The sequence below is a fragment of the Phyllobates terribilis genome, unplaced genomic scaffold (genome assembly GCF_046119375.1).
Source record: "Phyllobates terribilis strain yellow unplaced genomic scaffold, ASM4611937v1 Scaffold_7__3_contigs__length_470593459, whole genome shotgun sequence".
NCBI classification, from domain to species: Eukaryota; Metazoa; Chordata; class Amphibia; order Anura; family Dendrobatidae; genus Phyllobates; species Phyllobates terribilis.
In genome coordinates, this window is record NW_027362767.1 from 433,553,070 (window position 1) to 433,563,563 (window position 10,494).

Here is a 10,494-nt window from a genome sequence, read left to right on the forward strand (position 1 = left end):
TTACCATATAGTGAACATGGTAAATAAAAAAGAAACAATTGTGGAATTGCATTTTTTTTTTTTTGCAATTTCAACGCACTTTTTAGCGAATCGCATGATAAAATGAATGGTGTCATTCAAAATTACAGCTCGTCCTGCAAAAACAAGCCCTCATATGGCTATGTGAATGGAAAAATAAAAAAGTTATGGCTCTAGGATGAAGGGGAAGAAAAAAAGAAAACTAAGAAAACTAAAAATCGCCCGGGGATTGAAGGGTTTAAATAAAGCTGTCAAGTTAAAAAAAAAAAGCCCAGACATAAACTTGCCGTGACCCGGATTCGAACCGGGGTTGCTGCGGCCACAACGCAGAGTACTAACCACTATACGATCACGGCAGGCGGTGGGAAGCTTTGCTCTCTTACATGTGGTTAAAAGAAATCTTTTGATGTGTGAAAATCATTGCAGCTAATTGTGATCACTCCCAGGAGGAGAGGCGGCACGTGCAACACTTACATACTGGTCACAATACAGTACGGTATTATATGAGAGAGGTGTAGACACCAGCATGTAGGAAAAGGCTTAAAAGATGTCCAGGCTAATAAGAAATATTGTAAATCGTTTTTTTTTTGTTTTTTTTTGGGGGCCCCTGAATTGTGCAATACATTTTCAAATAAATATATTTTTTCTCATTTATCGATTTTTGTCTTTCAATCACCATAAGTTTATTAATTTTTGTTGACCGGCGTACGAGCACTTTTCTTTTTTTGACAGACAAGTTGTAGTTTTCAATGGTACCATTTAATATACCATGTAATGCACTGAAAAACTAAAAAAAAAAAAGTGAGAGATGGAGTGGAAAAAAACAACAATTCTTCTATTGATTTTTCTTATCACTTCTTACAGCGCTCAGAGTGTGATAACATGTTATCTGTATTCTTCAGGTCAGTACGGTTATGGCGATACCGAGAACACCCCACGAGACCCGCCGCATACTGGGAACACCCCACAAGACCCGCCGTATACTGGGAACAACCCCACAAGACTCGCCGTATACCGGGGACATTCCACAAGACCCGCTGTATACTGGGAACAACCCCACAAGACTCGCCGTATACTGGGAACACCCCACAAGACCCGCCGTATACTGGGAACAACCCCACAAGACCTGTGGTATACCAGGAACACCCAACAAGACCCGCCGTATACCGGGAACACCCCACGAGACCTGCCGTATACCAGGAACACCCAACAAGACCCGCCGTATACCGAGAACACCCCACAAGACCCACCGTATACCGGGAACACCCCCACAAGACCCGCCGTATACCAGGAACACCCCACAAGACCCTCCATATACCAGGAACTCCCCACGAGACCCGCCGTATACCGGGAATATCCCACGAGACCAGCCGTATACCAGGAACACCCCACAGGACCTGCCGTATACCGGGAACACACCCACAAGACCCGCCGTATACTGGGAACAACCCCACAAGACCTGTGGTATACCAGGAACACCCAACAAGACCCGCCGTATACCGGGAACACCCCACGAGACCTGCCGTATACCAGGAACACCCAACAAGACCCGCCGTATACCGAGAACACCCCACAAGACCCACCGTATACCGGGAACACCCCCACAAGACCCGCCTATACCAGGAACACCCCACAAGACCCTCCATATACCAGGAACTCCCCACGAGACCCGCCGTATACCGGGAATATCCCACGAGACCAGCCGTATACCAGGAACACCCCACAAGACCTGCCGTATACCGGGAACACCCCCACAAGACCCGCCGTATACCAGGAACACCCCACAAGACCCTCCATATACCAGTAACACCCCACAAGACCCCCCGTATACCGGGAACACCCCACAAGACCCTCCATATACCAGTAACACCCCAAGAAGATCTTCCGTATACCGGGAACACCCCACAAGACCCACCGTATGCTGGGAACACCGCACAAGACCTTCCGTATAATTTGAACACCCCACAAGACCAGCTTTATACAGAGAACACCCCACAAGACCTGCTGTATGCCGAGAACACCCCACAAGACCTGCCATTTTGGAAATGTTTTGACCCAGCTGTCTGGGCTTCACTTTTTGGCTATTATCAGTCACTCAGATACTTAGTTTCCCATTTTTCCCGCTTCCAATACTTAACCGCTTTGCGACGCCCCACTGTAGATAAACGTTGGCGCTTGCTGGGCTCTGTGCAGCGCCGACGTTTAAAAACGGTGGGTGGTCCCGCAGCGCTCAGGACCCCCAGGGTCCTGCAAGCGCTACGGTACCGGTTCAGAGCGATAGCTCTGACATGTGGCATCATGGGGACCTGATTGGATCATGTCCCCATGATGTTAACCTGTTCCTATCTTCTAGATGCCGCGATCCATAGCGATCGCGGCATTTAAAAGATAGTGACAGCCGGTGATAGGCGATCGGGACCCCCCACATACCTTAGCAGCGGCGGGGATCCTGGTGCTGTGACCTCTGACATCATGGAGACCTGATTGGCTCAGGTCTCGATGATATCAGCGTCACACCAGCCAATCAGAGAGATCACTAGAGAAGTTTGTTTTAGCAACAAACTTTCCCGGGCGATCTGGCTGATAAATACACTGTTTCTCCTCCGATCTCAGTGAGAGAGCAGAGGAGAACAGTGTGACAAGAGCTGTCAGCCTTGCCACTGTAAAAGTGAGAAAAAAATAAAACAAGAAAGTAAGGTTAGGGTTAGTCAGTCCTGTCAGATCAGTCAGTCCTGTCAGTCAGTCAGTCCTGTCAGATCAGTCAGTCCTGTCAGTCAGTCAGTACTGTCAGATCAGTCAGTCCTGTCAGTCAGTCCTGTCAGATCAGTCAGTCCTGTCAGTCAGTCAGTCCTGTCAGATCAGTCAGTCCTGTCAGTCAGTCAGTCCTGTCAGATCAGTCAGTCCTGTCAGTGAGTCCTGTCAGTGAGTCAGTCTGGTCCAGTCCGGTCAGTCCAGTCTGGTCAGTCCAGTCCGGTCAGTCCAGTCCAGTCCGGTCAGTCCAGTCTGGTCCATTCAGTCCAGTCAAAAAATATAAAAATAAAATGGCCCTTCAGACTTATACCGCAGAGGAGGTGTATGCCCTGCTATGTTCTGACACTGATTACAGTGCAGTCTCAGATGGAGATATGGATTTTGAGGGCTTTAGTAGCGGCGACACTGAGAGCTCAGAAATGAGCAGTGATTCTGGTCCATCCTCAAGCCCAAGGACCAGTACAGCAATAGGGGCAAATAGCGCTACTGGAGAAGCGTCTCCAAATCAGGGAACACTGCCCAGTACAAGCGCTGTCCCTGCTACTAGTGAATTGGCGCACGCCAGTGTACTGTTATGTTCTGCTACCAGAGCGAAGGAAAGAGAGGAGATCTGTCCCTACGATAGAACTCAGCTTAATCCCTACGATGTAACAGGGAACCTGATCCTGCGATCAGACCTGCTTAAGTCCTAAGCTAGTCTGTACGGAGACCTATAGATGTGGGGAGGGAATCCCTACAAGTACTAAGGACTGGGAGGAATATGGGACACCTCCTAACAGAAATAGTAGCAGACAGATGAACAAACAAAATATATAGAACATAGAGGTCAGTAGACCAAGCAAACTAACAGAGCAAGACACAGAGCACAGGCTAGCTAGAAAGTAGATATACAATGAAGTCCAGCAAAGCCAGAAGGGCGGAGCAGGCTTAAATAGGCCAACAAGGTCATGTGACCAGCAAAGGAAAAAAAAAACTAAGAGCAAGGTTCTAACAGTACCCCCCCTTCTAAGAGGATCCTCCGGATCCCCTAGGACCAGGCTTATCAGGAAATCTCCTGTGAAACGCTCTGATAAGTCTGGACGCGGAAACATCATCCGACCTCACCCAAGAGTTATCCTCGGGTCCGAAACCTTTCCAGGCCACAAGATACTGCAAACTACCTCTATACAGTCTAGAGTTAAGGATGCGAGAAATTTCATATTCCCCGTCCTCCACCACCGGAGGAACAGAGGCAGAGGCGTCACAATCCGATACAACAGCTTTTTTCAACAGAGAGACATGAAATACCGGATTAATTCTCCAGGAGGTAGGAACCTCCAACCTAACAGCAGATTGGTTGACAACCTGAAGCACCTTAAAGGGCCCTACAAACTTGGGACCCAATTTCTTTGAAGGAATCCTCAACCGCAGATTCCTAGAGGACAACCAAACCATGTCACCAACAGCGAACAAAACCTCCTGTCGTTTCCTATCAAAATAGTCCTTAGATTTTCTGTTGGCCTCCTGAAGATTACCACGCACATCCGTCCAAACTCTCTCCAAATCACCGGAAAAATTCTCCTCCTCAGGCACGGCAGATCCCAACTTGGAGAACGACCCAAACGACGGATGTCTCACAGAACAACAAAAAAAAAGGCGAACAACCAGCAGAAGAAGATGTATGATTGTTCAGAGCAAATTCAGCAAGTGGCAGAAACTCAGACCACCCCTCTTGATTGTCTGTCACAAAACAATGCAAGAACTGCTCAACATCCTGGTTTTTCCTTTCTGTCTGGCCATTAGATTCAGGATGATATCCGGACGAGAACGATAAATGAACTCCCAACCTGTCACAAAAGGCACGCCAAAAACGAGCCACGAACTGAGGACCCCTATCAGAAACAATGTCAGTAGGAACGCCATGAAGTCTGACAATTTCCTTGACAAAGGCCTTAGCGAGAGTTTTAGCGCAGGGCAGTTTGACAAAGGGAACCAAGTGACACATCTTGCTAAAACGGTCCACGACCACCCAGATGACAGTAAAACCCTCAGAAGGGGGAAGGTCAGTTATAAAGTCCATAGCCAAATGTGTCCAAGGAGCACTGGGAACCTCCAAAGGACAAAGCAACCCCGCAGCAGGAGTATGAGAGGACTTAGATCTAGCACATATAGTACATTGACGCACCCACTTAATGACTTCCTTCTGCCATCCAGGCCACCAAAAACTGCGACCCACCAGTCTCTTGGTCTCAGAGATTCCGGGATGACCTGCCAACCGAGATTCGTGACACTCAACAAACAAATCTCTCCTAAAGGTCCCAGGCACAAACAACCTCCCATGAGGAGTGTTAGATGGGGCATTCTCCTGTGCTTTAAGAATCTCATTTTCCAAAACGGAGTCCAAAGCAGCTATCACAACACCTTCTTGTAAAATGTTCTCCTCTTTCTCAGCACCGACTATGGGAGAAAAACTGCGAGACAAGGCATCCGCCTTAACATTCTTAGTACCAGGGATGTAAGTAACGGAGAAATTAAACCGCGAGAAAAACAGTGCCCACCTAGCCTGACGGGCATTCAGGCGCTTGGCAGCATCAAGATATATCAGATTTTTATGATCCGTAAGAACCTGAACGGGAAATTCCGCACCTTCCAAGAAGTGGCGCCAGTGTTCAAATGCGAGTTTAATAGCCAATAATTCCCGATTACCAATATCGTAATTCAATTCAGTCTCCGAAAATTTTTTTGAAAAAAAGGCACAGGGATGTAATCCATCCCCGTTATCCTGAGACAATACTGCACCAACCCCCACAGAGGAAGCATCAACCTCAACCAAAAACGGCCTAGTAACATCAGGCTGCATAAGGATGGGAGCAGAGGTGAACCTCTCCTTGAGATACACAAAAGCTTCAATGGCCTCAGAAGACCACTGAACAGCATCAGCACCTTTCCTGGTGAGATCAGTCAGAGGTTTGACAATACTAGAAAAATTTTTTATGAATTTTCTGTAGTAATTGGCGAAACCCAAAAACCTCTGTATCGATTTCAAACCAATAGGCCTAGGCCATTCCTGCACAGCCTGAACCTTAACCGGATCCATCTCAAAACCTTTGCTGGAGATAATGTAGCCCAAAAAACTAATTCTCTGTACAGCGAACTCACATTTCTCCAGCTTAGCAAAAAGCGAATTGTCCATTAATAACTGTAATACCTCACGCACGCTCCGCCAATGAGACTCCAGATCCGGCGAATAAATCAAAATGTCATCCAAATACACAACCACATTTTTGCCGATCAAAGGTCTAAGGATGTCATTAATAAGATTCTGAAAAAATGCAGGAGCATTAGTAAGACCAAAAGGCATAACCAGATTCTCAAAATGACCCACAGGAGTGTTAAAAGCAGTCTTCCATTCATCACCCTCCTTCATGCGCAACAGATTGTATGCCCCCTTAAGGTCAATTTTAGAGAACCACTTGGCCCCCATTAACTGGTTAAACAGATCAGGAATCAATGGCAGTGGGTAAGGATTGCGTACAGTAATTTTGTTAATCTCACGAAAATCCAGACAAGGACGTAAACCGCCGTCCTTTTTTTTTACAAAAAAAAATCCAACCGCCACAGGAGACTTAGAAGGCCTAATGTGACCGGCGGCCAAACTTGTCTGTATGTATTCCTCCAAAGCCTTCCTCTCAGGAATAGTAAGGTTAAATAAACGACTTTTAGGAAGAGTCGCTCCAGGGACAAATTCAATAGAACAATCATAGTCTCTATGGGGAGGCAAAACCTGCGATTCCTTCTCAGAAAAAACTCTCCAAAAATCCTGAATAGGAACAGGCAATTCTCCCCTATCCAAAGCTGCAATACGCCCGTTACAACACTTGTCATAACATTTATGGCTCCAGGATTTAATTTCACTGGTAGACCAATCCAGTACAGGATTGTGAAATTTTAACCAGGGCAATCCCAATATTACTGGAGAAGGCAAGTTATTCAACACTACCAAATCCAATTTCTCATGGTGAACACCATTAATAGTGAGAGGAAATTCACAGACCTTGAGAGTAATATTCTTCAAAGGGGAACCATCCACAGAAACCACAGCAATGGGGGATGATAAAGGTTCGGGTTTTAAATTGAGTCTTTCCACGAATCCCCCATCAATTACATTCAGAGTAGACCCGCAATCAACAAATACCCGAAATTCCATTAATTTTTTCTGAGCAATCGTGGAAGCAGCTAAAAATACACCCTTGGAATTTAAACAGGCAATACGGGCGTGACTGACCATTTTTTTTTCTTTCTTCATACGAAGCTCACAGCCTTTAATCAAATGACCAGATTTTCCGCAATAGAAACACAAGCCTTCAGAAAATCGACGGTCTTTTTCTTGAGAGCGAGGTGTCACCGATCCAATCTCCATCGGTTCACCACTGTTAGTACACACATTCTCATAACCAGAAACTGACATAGCAGAGGATTTGCTCTCATTAACCCTAGCACGCAGTCTCCTATCCACCCGTATAGCTAATTGCATAGCCTGTTGCAAATCTTCAGGTGTAGGATAAGCAATTAGCAGGTCTTTAACCCTTTCACTGAGCCCAGCAAGAAATAGACTTTTCAGAGCAGAATCGTTCCACCCTGTTTGAGTAGACCAACGACGGAAATGAGTACAATATTTTTCCACATTACCTGATCCTTGTTTTAAACGTCTCAACTCAGTCTCAGCTGATGCGACACGGTCAGGATCATCATATAATAGTCCCAAAGCAGAAAAAAAACTATCCACTGATCTGAAGCATGTATCACTAGGTTGCAAAGAAAAGGCCCACTCCTGAGGCTCTTTGCGCAAAAGTGACATTATGAACCCTACGCGCTGGGATTCATCCCCAGAGGACTTAGGTCTCAAACGAAAATACAATAAGCAAGCATTTTTAAATGAAAAAAATTCTCGGTGTTCACCAAAAAATAAATCCGGCAAACATACCTTAGGCTCCAAGAAATGTGCTCCAGGACAGTTACTCACGTGCTGACGGAGCTCGGCCACCTCCAGAGAGAGTCCCTGCAGGCGATGAACCAAATCCTGAACAGACACCATGATGGAACAGAAAAATCTTTCCTTAGAGAATTTGCAGGCTGGACTTACTGTTATGTTCTGCTACCAGAGCTAAGGAAAGAGAGGAGATCTGTCCCTACGATAGAACTCAGCTTAATCCCTACGATGTAACAGGGAACCTGATCCTGCGATCAGACCTGCTTAAGTCCTAAGCTAGTCTGTACGGAGACCTATAGATGTGGGGAGGGAATCCCTACAAGTACTAAGGACTGGGAGGAATATGGGACACCTCCTAACAGAAATAGTAGCAGACAGACGAACAAACAAAATATATAGAACATAGAGGTCAGTAGACCAAGCAAACTAACAGAGCAAGACACAGAGCACAGGCTAGCTAGAAAGTAGATATACAATGAAGTCCAGCAAAGCCAGAAGGGCGGAGCAGGCTTAAATAGGCCAACAAGGTCATGTGACCAGCAAAGGAAAAAAAAAACTAAGAGCAAGGTTCTAACATGTACAAGGGGCATTGCCACATGATCTAGCATTTCCCAGATGGGAGGCTTCGGATTCGGCTGCTCCATTCAGCCCTGATTTCAACGCCATTCCTGGCATAAATGTGGAGGTGGAAGATTTTGGACCAATTCATTTTTTTAATTTGTTTTTTTTTTTTTACAGATAGCTTGCTAGAGAATTCATAAGCCAGAATCCCCGATCTTACTATGCTAGGGCAAATTTATGGACACCAACTAATGTCCCGGAAATAAAAAATTTTTAGGACTTACATTTGTCATGGGGCTTGTTAAAAAACCGAGCATTCGATCCTACTGGTCCAACCACCCTGTTCAAGCCACCCCTATGTTTTCAGTCATTCTGCCTAGGACCCGTTATGAAATGCTCATGCGGTTTTGGCATTTTAACGACAATAGTCAATGCCTGACCAGAAATGCCCCAGAACATGACAGGTTATATAAAATTAGACCCATCATTGAAAATTTGTCAGAAAAATTCTTAAGGCTCTACACCCCAACACAAGATATTTCTATAGATGAGTCCCTTGTAAAATTCAAAGGAAGACTGCACCTCAAGCAATTTATCCCATCTAAAAGGGCAAGGTTTGGAATAAAGATCTATAAAATGTGCGAAAGTTCAACCGGATACACATCCGCTTTCCGCATATATGAGGGGAAAGATAGCCAGCTAAACCCACCAGGATGCCCTACTTATCTGGGGACATCTGGAAAAATTGTTTGGGAGCTGATAAGTTCATTTTTTCAAAAAGGCTACAATCTATATGTGGATAATTATTACACCAGCATACCCCTATTTAAAAGTCTGGTTGAACACAACATCGGGGCTTGTGGGACCATCCGTAAAAACCGTCAGGGGTTTCCACAACCATTGGTCAACCAAAAGTTTCAAAAGGGGCAGTCAGGGGCTGTAAGCAACGGAGAGCTGCTTGCCCTGAAATATAGGGATAAGAGGGATATTTTTGTCCTCAGCTCGATCCACACAGATGCCACAAGGGCCACTGTAGAACTAGGATCCACCACTCCGAAGCAAAAACCTGTGTCAGTCATTGACTACAACAAACACATGGGGGGTGTGGACCTTGCAGACCAGGTTCTACAGCCATACCAGGTATCAAGAAAGTCCTATACCTAAAATAAAAAGTTGGTTATTTATTTGTTTCAGGTGGCCACATACAATTCTTTTGTGTTGTACAAAAAACAGGAAATTCCGATCCTTTTCTTGATTATCAAGAAAAGGTAATTGAAAATCTTGTTTTTCAAAGTGTTAGCCCCACTCATCCATTAGAATCTGAGGATGTGAAAAGACTCACTGAGCGACATTTTATTGCACTTATTCCAGCAACGGAAACAAGAAGGAACCCCCAGAAAAGATGTCGTGTATGTACTAAGAGAGGAATGAGGCGTGATACCCGCTACTATTGCCCACAATGCCCTTCATTGCCAGCCTTATGCGTCACTGACTGCTTTAAAATCTTCCACACAGAACCACGTTTTTAAACTGTAAAAATGTATCCCAATTTGTCATTCAAACATTTGGTTAATTTAGTGAATGACACATTCGAGTAGAGCTCACTTAATTTCCAGGGGGTTGCTTCTGGAAATCATCCATTGAAAATGGTCACTAACCCCATAGATGAATTCCCAGAGGGGTGTCATTTCCAAAATGGGGTCATGTCATTTCCAAAATGGGGTCACTTCAGGGGGGGATTCTTTAGTTCTGGTACTTAGCGCCTCTGAAAAGTGCCAAAACAGCAGAATCCCCCCTGAAGTGACCCCATTTTGGAAATGACATGACCCCATTTTGGAAATGACACCTCTCTGGGAATTCATCTATGGGTTTAGTGACCATTTACCTATCTACTTATTTTCCCACCACTATATTAATTTATACAGATGAGTAGATTGTAAAATTCGGTCACTTGTTGGGGGTTTCCTCTGTTTAGGCACCTCAGGGGCTCTCCAAATGCAACATGGCGTCCGCTATCGATTCCAGTCAAATGGCGCTCCTTACCTTCCGAGCCATAGAGTGCGCCCAAACAGTGGCTTTTCACCACATATGGGGTATCAGCGTGCTCAGGAGACATTGCACAACACATTTTGGGGTCCATTTTTTCTGGCTGCCCTTGTGAAAATTAAAAATTTGAGGCTAAAGTAGCAGTTTTG

The 10,494-nt window shown here is 45.3% G+C and overlaps 1 non-coding gene across 1 annotated transcript; it reads right to left on the bottom strand.

Annotated features, from left to right (window-relative positions):
- Window positions 1–302: 302 nt before the first annotated feature.
- Window positions 303–374, bottom strand: TRNAH-GUG (transfer RNA histidin (anticodon GUG)). The gene has a single exon. It is a non-coding gene; the product is annotated as a tRNA-His (tRNA).
- Window positions 375–10,494: the final 10,120 nt, after the last annotated feature.